The following is a 13888-nucleotide window of genomic DNA, read 5'->3' as shown; positions in this document are numbered from 1 at the left end:
GACTATATCCATAAAACTAGTACAGAATGAGAAGAAGCCATCAGAAAACAAAAATCGCAGAAGTATGAGCTTCGAAATAAAACATGTGGTAAAGGGCACCATAAACAAAGAAACGACAAATGACAGAAAAAAAATGTTTGCAATAAGTCTAGTAAATAAAGGGTTTGAGTTCAAAACACATTAAATATATGTTAATAGGTACTAAGATACCCTTTTAAAATTCCTGCTGATGAATTAAATAAAAACAAAAAGCCAGTAGAAAAATGGGCAGTGCTTCTCAACAGGGCAGTTAACTGAAAAGGAACTGCAAATGGCCAATCAGTATGTAATAAGATGCCAAGCCACACTGATAGAGAAATGCAAATTAAATCTCCCAAATAATAATTTTTTCACCTATTGGGTTAGCAAATGTTAAGAAGATTGCTAATTTCAAGTATTTAGAATGAACAGACAACTTCATATAGGGTTGGTTGATTTCTCTATTAGTCAAGCTGTTATGGAGGGCAATTGAGCTATCCTTGTAACATTTCAGCTCATGTATATTTGACCCCGCGATTCTCACAGCTGATCGGGTAGGACATGGTATATATGCACAATGAGACATGTGCAAAACTGTTCGTTGCAGTTATTATTTCTTTTTTAAAAAACATCTTAATTGAAATAAAGTCCATATACCATAAAATTCACCCCTTTAAAATGTGCAATTCAGTGGGTATTTAGTACATCTACATAGTTGTGCAACCATCACCACAATCATCCTAAAAAGAAATCCCACACTCATCTGCAGTCATTCCCCATCTCCCTCCTACCTACCCCGGCCCTCAGCATCCACTCTCTAGGTCTGTTTCTCTGTTCTGAACATTTCATATAAATGGCACGTACAATATGTGATCCTTTGTGACAGGCTTCTTTAGCATAATATTTTCAAGGTCCCTCCATATTGTGGCATGTATCAGTGGCTTCATTCCTTTTATTGCTGAATAATATTCCATTGTGTTCTTATACCACATTTTAAAAAATACATTCATCATTTGATGGGTCTTTGAGTTGTGTCCACGTTTTTTTTAGCTATTATGAATAATGTTGATGTGAACATTGTATGTAAGTTTTTGCATGGACATGTGTTTTCATTCTTCTTGGCTATATACCTAGGAATGGAACTGGTCGGTCATATGGTCATTCTGTTTAATTTTGGGGGGAACTGCCAAACTCTTCTCCAAAGTGCCTGTACCATTTTACATTCTTGCTAATAATGAATGAGGGTTCCATTTGCTCCACATTCTCTACAGGACTTCTTCTTGTCTATTGTTTTGGTTATAGGCATCATAGTGGGTGTGAAGTAGTATCTGATGGTGGTTTTGATTTGCATTTCCCTAATGACTAATGATTTTGAGCATCTTTCCATGTGCCTACTGGCCATTCATATATCTTCTTTGGAGAAATGTCTATTAAAATCCTTTGCCTATTTTTAAATTGGATTATTTGTCACTTTATTATTGAATTATAAGCTTTCTTTATATATCCTAGATAGTTTCTTTATCAAAATGCTTTTCACTTTTTTGATGGTGTCCTTGGAAGCACAGAGTTTTAAATTTTGATGTAATCTACTTTTTTTTCTCTTGTTGCTTGTGCTTTTGCTGTCATATCTAAGAAACCTAATCCAAGGTCATAAAAATTTTACTCCTATGTTTTCTTCAAGAGTTTCATAGTTTTAGCTCTTAGATTTAGGTCTATGATCTATTTTAGGATAGGTTTTTTGTATGGTTTGAGATAGGAGTCCACCTTCATTCTTTTGTATGTGAATATCCAATTATCCCAACACTGTTGAAAAGACTATTCTTTCCCCATTTAATATTCTTGGCGCCTTTGCTTTTAAGAAGTCAATAAAGGATTTATTTATAGATTCACAATTATATTCCATTAATAAACATGTCTGTCTTGGGATGGGTGGGTGGGTGGCTCAGTCAGTTGAACATCCAACTCTTGATTTCAGCTTAGGTCATGATCTCAGGGTCATGAGATTGAGCCCTGCCTTGGGCTCCACACTTAGCGTGAAGTCTGCTTGTCCCTCTCCCTCTGCTCCTGCCCTCCCTCTCTTTCTCTCTCACTCAAATAAATACATAAATAAAATCTTTAAAAAGAGGTCTGTCTTTATGCCAGTGCCACATTGTCCTCATTATTATAGCTGGCTAGAAAACTTTAAAATGAGTGTCAGTTTTCCAACTTTGTTCCTTTTAAAGATTGTTTTGTTTATTCTGGGTCCCTTGCATTTCCATATGAATTTCAGGATCAGCTTGTCATTTTTTTTGGCAAAAAACAAAAATGAAAAGCTGGAGTTTTAATATAGACTATGTCAAAGCTGTAAGTCAGTTTGTGAAGTATTCCCACTTTAACATTAAATCTTTTCATCCATGAACATGGAATGTCTTTCCATTTATTTAGATCTTCTTTAATATCTTTCAACAGCATTTTCTAGTTTTTGGCATAGAAATCTTGCACATCTTTTGTGAAGGTTATTCCTAAGTATTCTTTTTGATGCTATTTAATTCAAATTGTTTTCTTAATTTCATTTTGAACTATTCAACCCTAATGCCTAGAAAAGCAGTTGAGTTTTGTATATTGATCTCATGTCTTACAACCTTGCTGAACCTATTTTAATATTTTAGTGTATTCCTTAGGATTTTTCTATGTATAAGATCTTGACATCTGCAAATAGAGATGTTTTTACTTCTTCCTTTCTAATTTGGATGCCTTTTAAAAATCTTTCTTGCCTGATCAATGTGGAGAGAACTGCCAGTACAATGCTAAATAGAAGTACCAAGAGTGGACATCCTTGTCTTCTTCCTGATTTGGGGGGGAAAGCATTAAAGTATTTCACCATTAAGTCTGATGTTAGCTGTGGGTGTCTTGTAAGTGCTATTTATCAGGTTGAGGAAATTCCCTTGTATTCTTAGTTTGTTGAGTGTTCTTATCATGAAAGGGTGTTAAATCCTGTCAAATACTGAATACTATTATGAATACTTTCTCTGAATCTATTATGGATACTTTCATGATTTTGTGGTTTTGTTTTTTATATAGATTACATTGATTTGTTTTTACATGTTAAACTAACCTTGAATTCCTGGCATAAATCTTATTTGATCATGGTATATAATCCTTTCTATATGTTGCTGGATTAGGTTGCTACTATTTTGTTAGTTTTGAGTGCATATTCATACGCAAGATGGCATTGTTTCTAACAGTAACAAATTTGAAACAACCTAAATGTATATCAGTAGGGGAGTAATTTTGTAAACTACAATTTAAATGAAAAATTAAGTAGAGCTACACACACTCACATGGATAGATCTCAAAGATATATCACGTTAAAAAAAGTATAATATAGTACAACATTCAGTCATAATGTTACTCCTAATGCTTATGTAAAATATAAATATAAATATCTTCAATTTTCATGGATATTTGTGTATAAATAGTAAAACATCTGAATGAAAATACACCAGACTGATAGTGGCAATTCCCATAGGGAGGGGAGTGGGATTAAGAAGATTTGAGATTTACCTATATTATAAAATTCTTATGAGAAAATATACATGTGTATTTGTATAAATTTAAAATACATAATTTTTTACAAAAATAAAAATTCAGGGGCGCCTGGGTGGCTCAGTTGTTAAGCATCTGCCTTCGGCTCAGGTCATGATCCCAGGGTCCTGGGATCGAGCCCCGCATCGGGCTCCCCGCTCCACGGGAAGCCTGCTTCTCCCTCTCCCACTCCCCCTGCTTATGTTCCCTCTCTCGCTGTGTCTCTCTCTGTCAAATAAATAAATAAAATCTTTAAAAAAATAATAAAAATTCACTGATACACATAAACCTCTGTCCTAACAATTAAAAGTCCTGCTAGCCTATGACACTGTCCTATTATTCCCTATTGCACAAGCCTACTGCAAGCAGCTGGTATAATTAGAACTCATGTCACTTAAAAATTAGTAATTTAGAAAGAAAATCAGAACAGGATCCATCACTGCAATAGGAAAGGGATAAAAGATGAGAGAACAAGTGAATGAAAAAAATACCAGAAAAATGTTGCCAAAGAGAAGATGAAAATTGTGACCAGATGTTACTGCCATAAATTCCAAAAACTGATTAAACAATAGCCTCAATAAAACAAGAACTCATAGCTAAGTTATGAGACCTCAATGAAGATACAGTGAAGTAACAGAGGGAGATGAAACATGACTTGGCAGAGCTACGGAAAGATGTCAAAGAAGAACATGAATCCATCACAGAAACCAAGTCCACATGGAAACAAAGGAAAGTAACATTGCTGAGAACACAAGAAGAAGCATGGAGGACAGGACTGAGAAAAATGAGCAGAGCAAAATGGAAATGAACAAAGAATCAAAAGGGTAAGAGATCAAATGAACACAATGGCAGAAAAAGAAAATCAAGTGTAATTTGGTGTCCCTGAAAAAGAAAACCAAATTTGATCAGAAAAATATAATAATATTTTTATAATAATTATAGCCTATATAGTATATAATAATAATAATAGTATAGCCTCATGTCCCAGGAAAAAAATTCTACTAAACTATGACTAGCCTAATAGTTATCAGATTTTTTCTTGTAAGCATTCAATCCAAATTTTAGGTAACCTAATAAAAACATCAGATTGGCCTCAGTCTTCTCCTCACTAACATTCAATGGAACAACTCATAGCAGCGAGCTCAGAGAAAGAAAGTGTGAGTCAAGAATTTTATAGCTGTCAAATTGACATTCAAGTATAAGAACATCAAATAATAATTTTTTACTATATTACATTTCAAAAAATATAACTCTCTCACAAGCCCATCTCAAAGAGCACAAACTTGAAGCAAGTAAGAATTTGTTGAAGAAACTGGCAGAGGGACACATAATGAATTTTTTAATTTTTAGGACTAAGACTAAAACAACTGCAGGACTTATCTTAGCAAAAGATAAATGTTATAAACGAATACAATGTAGGATTCAGACAATAAAAGTTGGAAGTAAGATGTAAGAAAGTAGAGCACAGTTTAATTATGCTGATTTCCTATCTTTTAATATCCAGGGATTAAAATATTTCGCTTATCAGCTGACAAACCATATCATAAAAATGCAAATACAATTAAAGGTTTACAGAAAAGCATCAGAATAAAACAGAAATAACAGTTAACTAAAGTGTACTGGTGAAGGAAAGACAAAGCTAAGATACTGACCCACCCACCATGTTAGCCATGACCAGTGTGATTACAGTTCAAATGCCCTGAGGTCTTTGGCTTGTTTGGGATAAAAAAAAAACAATATGATGTTCTCAGTAGATGCAAAACACTTCATTAACTTCAATATCTCTTTGTAACAAAAGCTCTTAACTAGGATAAAAGGGAACTTCCTTGGGGCACCTGGGTGGCTCAGTCGTTAAGCGTCTGCCTTCAGCTCAGGTCATGATCCCAGGGTCCTGGGATCAAGCCCCACATCGGGCTCCCTTCTCGACAGGAGGCCTGCTTCTCCCTCTCCCACTCCCCCTGCTTGTGTTCCCTCTCTCGCTGTGTCTCTCTCTGTCAAATAAATAAATAAATAAAAATCTTTAAAAAAAAAAAAAAAAAAGGGAACTTCCTTAACCTGATCGTTGATATCCATCACCTTACAACAGCAGACATCATTTTCAGTGGGAAAACTTTGGAGGCATTCCTGGGAACATCATGAATAAGGCAAGGATGCCACAATCTCTCATTGCATACAACAAGGTTTTGTAAGTTCCAACCAGAATGGTGAAGGAGAAGAAATCAAAGCCATAACAATTAGAAAGGAAGAAACAAAACCGTCATATGAGCAGATGTTTCAATTAGCGTTATAGGAACCCAGCCAAAATATACAAATTATTATAAAAAGAGTATTAGAAAGGTATCTAAGTACAGGATATATCTTATTAGAGACACATCCTTTCTACTGTAACTTTTTTTTTTTTACTGTTATGTTAATCACCATACATCATTAGTTTTTGATGTAGTGTTCCACGATTCATTGTTTGTGCATAACACCCAGTGCTCCATGCAGAATGTGCCCTCTTTAATACCCATCACCAGACTAACCCATCCTCGCACCCCCCTCCCCTCTAGAACCGTTTGTTTTTCAGAGTCCATCGTCTCTCATGGTTCGTCTCCCCCTCCGATTTCCCCCCCGTCATTCTTCCCCTCCTGCTATCTTCTTCTTCTTCTTCTTCTTCTTTTTTCTTAACGTATATTGCATTCTCTGTTTCAGAGGTACAGATCTGTGATTCAACAGTCTTGCACAATTCACAGCACTCACCATAGCACATACCCTCCCCAATGTCTTTCACACAGCCACCCCATCCCTCCCACCCCACTCCCCACTCCAGCAACCCTCAGTTTGTTTCCTGAGATTAAAAATTCCTCATATCAGTGAGGTCATATGATACATGTCTTTCTCTGATTGACTTATTTCGCTCAGCATAACACCCTCCAGTTCCATCCACATCGTTGCAAATGGCAAGATCTCATTCCTTTTGAAGGCTGCATAATATTCCATTGTGTATATATATACCACCTCTTCTTTATCCATTCATCTATCAATGGACATCTTGGCTCTTTCCACACTTTGGCTATTGTGGACATTGCTGCTATAAACATCGGGCTGCACGTACTCCTTCGGATCCCTACGTTTGTATCTTTGGTGTAAATACCCAGTAGTGCAATTGCTGGATCATATGGTAGCTATATTTTCAACTTTTTGAGGAACCTCCATACTGTTTTCCAGAGTGGTTGCACCAGCTGGCATTCCCACCAACAGTGTAGGAGGGTTCCCCTTTCTCCGCATCCCCGCCAACATCTGTCATTTCCTGACTTGTTAATTTTAGCCATTCTGACTGGTGTGAGGTGGTATCTCATTGAAGTTTTGATTTGGATTTCCCTGATGCCGAGCGATGTTGAGCACTTTTTCATGTGTCTGTTGGCCATTTGGATGTCTTCTTTGGAAAAATGTCTGTTTGTGTCTTCCGCCCATTTCTTTATTGGATCATTTGTTCTTTGGGTGTTGAGTTTGATAAGTTCCTTATAGATTTTGGATATTAGCCCTTTATCTGATATGTCATTTGCAAATATCTTCTCCCATTCTGTCGGTTGTCTTTTGGTTTTGTTGACTGTTTCCTTTGCTGTGCAAAAGCTTTTTATCTTGATGAAGTCCCAAGAGTTCATTTTTGCCCTTGCTTCCCTTGCCTTTGGTGATGTTTCTAGGAAGAAGTTGCTGTGGTTGAGGTCGAAGAGGGTGCTGCCTGTGTTCTCCTTTAGGATTTTGATGGACTCCTCCCTCACATTTAGGTCTTTCAACCATTTGGAGTCTATTTTTGTGTGTGGTGTAAGGAAATGGTCCAGTTTCATTCTTCTGCATGTGGCTGTCCAATTTTCCCAACACCATTTGTTGAAGAGACTGTCTTTTTTCCATTGGACATTCTTTCCTGCTTTGTCAAAGATTACTTGACCATAGAGTTGAGGGTCCATTTCTGGGCTCTCTATTCTGTTCCATTGATCTATGTGTCTGTTTTTGTGCCAGTACCGTACTGTCTTGATGATGACAGCTTTGTAATAGAGCTGGAAGTCCGGAATTGTGATGCCGCCAGCTTTGCTTTTCTTTTTCAGCATTCCTCTGACTATTCGGGGTCTTTTCTGGTTCCATACAAATTTTAGGATGATTTGTTCCATTTCTTTGGAAAAAGTGGATGGTATTTTGATGGGGTTTGCATTGAATGTGTAGATTGCTCTAGGTAGCATTGACATCTTCACAACATTTGTTCTTCCAATCCACGAGCATGGAACGTTTTTCCATTTCTTTGTGTCTTCCTCAATTTCTTTCATGAGTATTTTATAGTTTTCTGAGTACAGATCCTTTGCCTCTTTGGTTAGATTTATTCCTAGGTATCTTATGGTTTTGGGTGCAATTGTAAATGGGATCGACTGCTTAATTTCTCTTTCTTCTGTCTTGTTGTTGGTGTATAGGAATGCCACTGATTTCTGTGCATTGATTTTATATCCTGCCACTTGACTGAATTCCTATATGAGTTCTAGCAGTTTTGTGGGGGAGTCTTTTGGGTTTTCCACATAAAGTATCATATCATCTGCAAAGAGTGAGAGTTTGACTTCTTCTTTGCCGATTTGGATGCCTTTGATTTCTTTTTGTTGTCTGATTGCTGTGGCTAGGACTTCTAGTACTATATTGAATAGCAGTGGTGATAGTGGACATCCCTGCTGCGTTCCTGACCTTAGGGGGAAAGCTCTCAGTTTCTCCCCATTTTGAATGATATTCGCTGTAGGTTTTTTATAGATGGCTTTTATGATATTGAGGTATGTACCCTCTATCCCTATACTCTGAAGAGTTTTGATCAAGAAAGGATGCTGTACTTTGTCAAATGCTTTTTCTGCATCTATTGAGAGGATCATATGATTCTTGTTCTTTCTTTTGTTAATGTATTGTATCACGTTGATTGATTTGCGGATGTTGAACCAACCTTGCAGCCCAGGGATAAATCCCACTTGGTCGTGGTGAATAATCCTTTTAATGGACTGTTGGATCCTATTGGCTAGTGTTTTGGTGAGAATTTTTGCATCCAGTTCATCAAGGATATTGGTCTGTAATTCTCCTTTTTAATGGGGTCTTTGTCTGGTTTGGAGATCAAGGTAATGGTGGCCTCATAAAACGAGTTTGGAAGTTTTCCTTCCATTTCTATTTTTTGGAACAGTTTCAGAAGAATAGGTATTAATTCTTCTTGAAATGTTTGGTAGAATTCCCCTGGCAAGCCATCTGGCCCTGGGCTTTTGTTTGTTGGGAGATTTTTGATGACTGCTTCAATTTCCTTAGTGTTTATAGGTCTGTTCAGGTTTTCTATTTCTTCCTGGTTCAGTTTTGGTAGTTGATACATCTCTAGGAATGCATCCATTTCTTCCAGGTTATCTAATTTGCTGGCATAGAGTTGCTCATAATATATTCTTATAATTGTTTGTATTTCTTTGGTTTTGGTTTTTATTTCTCCTCTTTCATTCATGATTTTGTTGATTTGGGTCATTTCTCTTTTCTTTTTGATAATTCTGGCCAGGGTTTTATCAATCTTGTTAATTCTTTCAAAGAACCAGCTCCTAGTTTCGTTGATCTGTTCTACTGTTCTTTTGGTTTCTATTTCATTGATTTTTGCTCTGATCTTTATGATTTCTCTTCCCCTGCTGGGTTTAGGCCTTTATTTGCTGTTCTTTCTCCAGCTCCTTTAGGCGTAGGGTTAGGTTGTATATTTGAGACCTTTCTTGTTTCTTGAGAAAGGCTTGTATTGCTATATACTTTCCTCTTAGGACTGCCTTTGCTGCATCCCAAAGATTTTGAACAGTGGTGTTTTCATTTTCATTGGTTTCCAAGAATTTTTTTAATTCTTCTTTAATTTCCTGGTTGACCCATTCATTCTTTAGTAGGATGCTCTTTAGCCTCCATGTATTTGAGTTCTTTCTCACTTTCCTCTTGTGATTGAGTTCTAGTTTCAAAGCATTGTGGTCTGAAAATAGGCAGGGAATGATCCCAATCTTTCGGTACCGGTTGAGACCTGATTTGTGACCTAGGATGTGATCGATTCTGGAGAATGTTCCATGGGCACTAGAGAAGAATGTGTATTCCGTTGCTTTGGGATGGAATGTTCTGAATATGTCTGTGAAGTCCATTTGGTCCAGTATGTCATTTAAAGTCTTTATTTCCTTGTTGATCTTTTGCTTAGATGATCTGTCCATTTCAGTGAGGGGGGTGTTAAAGTCTCCCACTATTATTGTATTGTTGTCAATGTGTTTCTTTGCTTTTGTTATTAGTTGCCTTATATAATTGGCCGCTCCCATGTTAAGGGCATAGATATTTACAATTGTTAGATCTTCTTGTTGGATAGACCCTTTAAGTAGGATATAGTGTCCTTCCTCATCTCTTATTACAGTCTTTGGTTTAAAATCTAATTTGTCTGATATAAGGATTGCCACCTCAGCTTTCTTTTGGTGTCCATTAGCATGGTGAATGGTTTTCCACCCCCTCACTTTCAATCTGGGGGTGTCTTTGAGTCTAAAACGAGTCTCTTGCAGACAGCATATTGATGGGTCTTGCTTTTTAATCCAATCTGATAGCCTGTGTCTTTTGATTGGGGCATTTAGCCCATTTACATTCAGGGTAACTATTGAAAGATAGGAATTTAGTGCCATTGTATTGCCTGAAGGTGACTGTTCCTGTATATTGTCTGTGTTCCTTTCTGGTCTATGTTGCTTTTAGGCTCTCTCTTTGCTTAGAGGACCCCTTTCAATATTTCTTGTAGGGGTGGTTTCGTGTTTGCAAATTCCTTTTTGTTTGTCCTGGAAGCTTTTTGTCTCTCCTTCAATTTTCAATGACAGCCTAGCTGGATATAGTATTCTTGGCTGCATATTTTTCTCGTTTAGTGCTCTGAATATATCCTGCCAGTCCTTTCTGGCCTGCCAGGTCTCTGTGGATAGGTCTGTTGCCAATCTAATGTTTCTACCATTGTAGGTTACATCTCTCTTCTCCCGAGCTGCTTTCAGGATTTTCTCTTTGTCTCTGAGACTCGTAAGTTTTACTATTAGATGTTGGGGTGTTAACCTATTTTTATTGATTTTGAGAGGGGTTCTCTGTGCCTCCTGGATTTTGATGCCTGTTTCCTTCCCCAAATTAGGGAAGTTCTCTGCTCTAATTTGCTCCAATATACCTTCTGCCCCTCTCTCTCTTTCTTCTTCTTCTGGGATCCCAATTATTCTAATGTTGTTTCGTCTTATGGTATCACTTATCTCTCGAATTCTGCCCTCGTGATCCAGTAGTTGTTTATCTCTCTTTTTCTCAGCTTCTTTATTTTCCATCATTTGGTCTTCTATGTCACTGATTCTCTCTTCTGCCTCATTTATCCTAGCAGTGAGCGCCCCCATTTTTGATTGCACCTCATTAATAGCCTTTTTGATTTCGACTTGGTTAGATTTTAATTCTTTTTTTTCTCCAGAAAGGGTTTCTCTAATAACTTCCATACCTTTTTCAAGCCCAGCTAGTATCTTTAAAGTGATGATTCTGAACTCTAGATCGACATTGTACTAATGTCGGTATTGAGTAGGTCCCTGGCAGTCGGTACTACCTCTTGTTCTTTTTGTTGAGGTGATTTTTTCTGTCTTGTCATTTTGTCCAGAGGAGAATAGATGAATGAGAGAACAAAATGCTAACGGGGTAACAAAATCCCCAGAAAATATACTCTAAACAAATCAGAAAAGACCTGAAGCCAGGGGAAAAGAAAGGGAAAGAAAGAAAAAAGAAAAAGAAAAAGATAAAAGGAAACAAAAACAGTACAAAACAAAAAACAAAAACAAAATATGATCAGGCTGGTGCAGAGATTAGTGCCACACACTAGATTTTGGGTGTATTTTGGTCTGTTAGAAGAAAGTGCCTCCCAAAATTTTAAAGAAAGAAAAACTTATATATGTACAAAAACAAGGGTTGATATGATGAAGGGATGGAATATGACTGTAAAGATGAAAATTATAAAAAATTTTATAAAAGGAATTGATAAGAATTTGTTTAAAAAAAGAGGATTTAAAAAAGAAAAAGGGAGAGAATGTGATCAGGCAGGAGACTAGAACAAAGCCATACACTAGAGATTTAGGGTATATTTTGATCTGTTAGAAGAAAGTGTATCTCAAAATTTTAAAGAGAACAACTTATATATATATATATATGCCAAAAATAAGGGTAACTACTATGAAGGGATAGAATATGACTCTAAAAATGAAAAATAAGAATGTTTTTTTAAAAAGGGATTGATAAGATGTTGGCTGGAAAAGGGAAAAAGAAAAATTCAAAAAAAAAAAAAGTTAAAAGAAAAATTAACTTTCAAAGACTAAAGAATCATGGTGAAAAAGCCATGGATTCTATGTGCAGTATTCCCCTAGTGCTGGAGTTCTGCCATTCTCATTGATCAGTAAACTTGGTCTTGGCTGGCTGTTCTTGCTGATCTTCTGGGGGAGGGGCCTGTTGCCGTGGTTCCCAAATGTCTTTGCCAGAGGCGGAATTGCCCCGCCCTTGCCGGTCCAGGCTAAGTAATCTGCTCGGGTTTGCTCTCCGGAGCTTTTGTTCCCTGCAAGCTTTCCGTACAGCCTTGGAGGCCGAGAGTGAAAATGGCGGCCTCCCAATCTCCGCCCCGGAGGAGGTGAGCACTCGCAGCCCCGCTCCTCAGTGAGCCCCCAGAGAAAAGCCGTCAGTCACTCCCGTCTCCCCGGTCTCCGGCCGCACTCCGTGCTCACCCGGCCTGTGACCGCGCGTTTCTATCTCTGGCACCCGACCCCGGGTGGAGTCTCCAAACCCAGCAGATCCCCGCGGTGCGCTCCCGCGCCGCTCCTCCCGGGGGAGGAAGGTGAGTCTCCCCGGATCTGCCGCTTGTTGGGTCCCTGCTGGAGGAGCAGTGGCCCGACTGTGCCGCGGATCACGGTTTATGGCAACCCCGAGCTGAGAGCCCGCGCCTGGGCTCCGTCTCTGCAGCCGACTTCCCTGCTCCGATACCTGGGAGCTCTGCCGCACTCAGGCACCCCCGGTCTTTCTGTGACCCCGAGGGTCCTGAGACCACACTGTCCCGCGAGGGTCCCACCCCCCGCTTAGCCACCAGAGTGACGTCCCTCAGCGGAGCTGACTTCTAAAAGTTCCAATTTTGTGCTCCATGGCTCTATCACTTGCCAGAAGCGGCCGACGGAGGCCCCTCCCCCACCGTCTATCCTCCCGAATATCGCCTCGGAATCACTTCTCCACACGTCCTACCTTCCAGAAAGTGGTCGCTTTTCTGTTCAGAGAGTCGTTGCTATTCTTTTCTTCAATCTCCTGTTGAGTTTATAGGTGTTCAGAATGGTTTGATCCCCATCCAGCTGAATTCCTGAGACCAGGCGAAATCCAGGTCTCCTACTCCTCCGCCATCTTGCTCCGCCCCTCTACTATAACCTTTTGTAACTTGAATTTTGTACCTTGGGCACATACTGCCTAGCAAAACTCTAATTATTTTAAAGTTGTCCCTGCTCTTTTAAAACTCCATACAGTAACCTATTCATGTAAAATGGTGTATGTATTTTTATATGCATTAATAGATGCTGAAAAGGCTAGTCTCCAAAATTTTGGTTTTTTTAGGGATAATTTCTGTAATGCAACATGGTACAGGTTCATCTTGCTTTGTTTTTTTTTCCCCCTTCTGTGGTTTGAATTATCATGTACTATTTTTATAATAAAAATAAGGCTCGTTTTACTGTGAGAAAATGAGGAAATAAACCAACCTCACGCAAATAGGTATTTCCGTAATCTCTACATAGCTGGGCTCAGAAAGCTCTCCTTTTTAATGCTCCCTTGCTGACTCTGAGGATCACATTTAGGAACCACAGGGGAAGGATTCATAATCTAATTTGGGATCATCATCTAAATTGCTGAAGCAAACACATATAACCCTTGTCTAAAACCCAAATGAAAATCAAAACAAAATGATTACCAGCCTGCATTTCAAAATCTCACCATAGTGCTTGGCTCACTTATTGACCCAGTTAACCAGGCAGTAGTCAGTGGCTGACCTCCTGTCCGGCAGCCTCGGTCATACCCTCCCTGAATCTTCATTATCCCCCCACTGTCTGGGCACATGTGGGGTCAGAGGATGGGCAGAGGAAGGCCTCTGAGGACCTCCTGTATTCGTTGGAAATACTCAAGGAGATAGACAAAGCATGCACTGGGAGAGTTGCAGAAATGCCCAGAGATCAGTGGAAGCAGGCAACGGCGCACTGTGTGTTAAGAAGTGGTTTTGCCACTGGGCACGGAGCTTAGCTTCTGC

General features: G+C 38.6%; 1 protein-coding gene across 5 annotated transcripts in view; it reads left to right on the top strand.

The window, feature by feature from the left end:
- The window catches only part of ADAMTS17 (ADAM metallopeptidase with thrombospondin type 1 motif 17), a 348978-nt gene that overhangs the window by 244826 nt on the left and 90264 nt on the right, over positions 1 to 13888 (top strand). The gene's annotated exons all lie outside the window — the stretch shown is intronic.

The sequence above is a fragment of the Halichoerus grypus genome, chromosome 8 (genome assembly GCF_964656455.1).
Source record: "Halichoerus grypus chromosome 8, mHalGry1.hap1.1, whole genome shotgun sequence".
NCBI lineage: Eukaryota > Metazoa > Chordata > Mammalia > Carnivora > Phocidae > Halichoerus > Halichoerus grypus.
The sequence above is the reverse complement of the archived record's forward strand: the minus strand, read 5'-3'. Positions and strand labels throughout refer to the sequence as shown.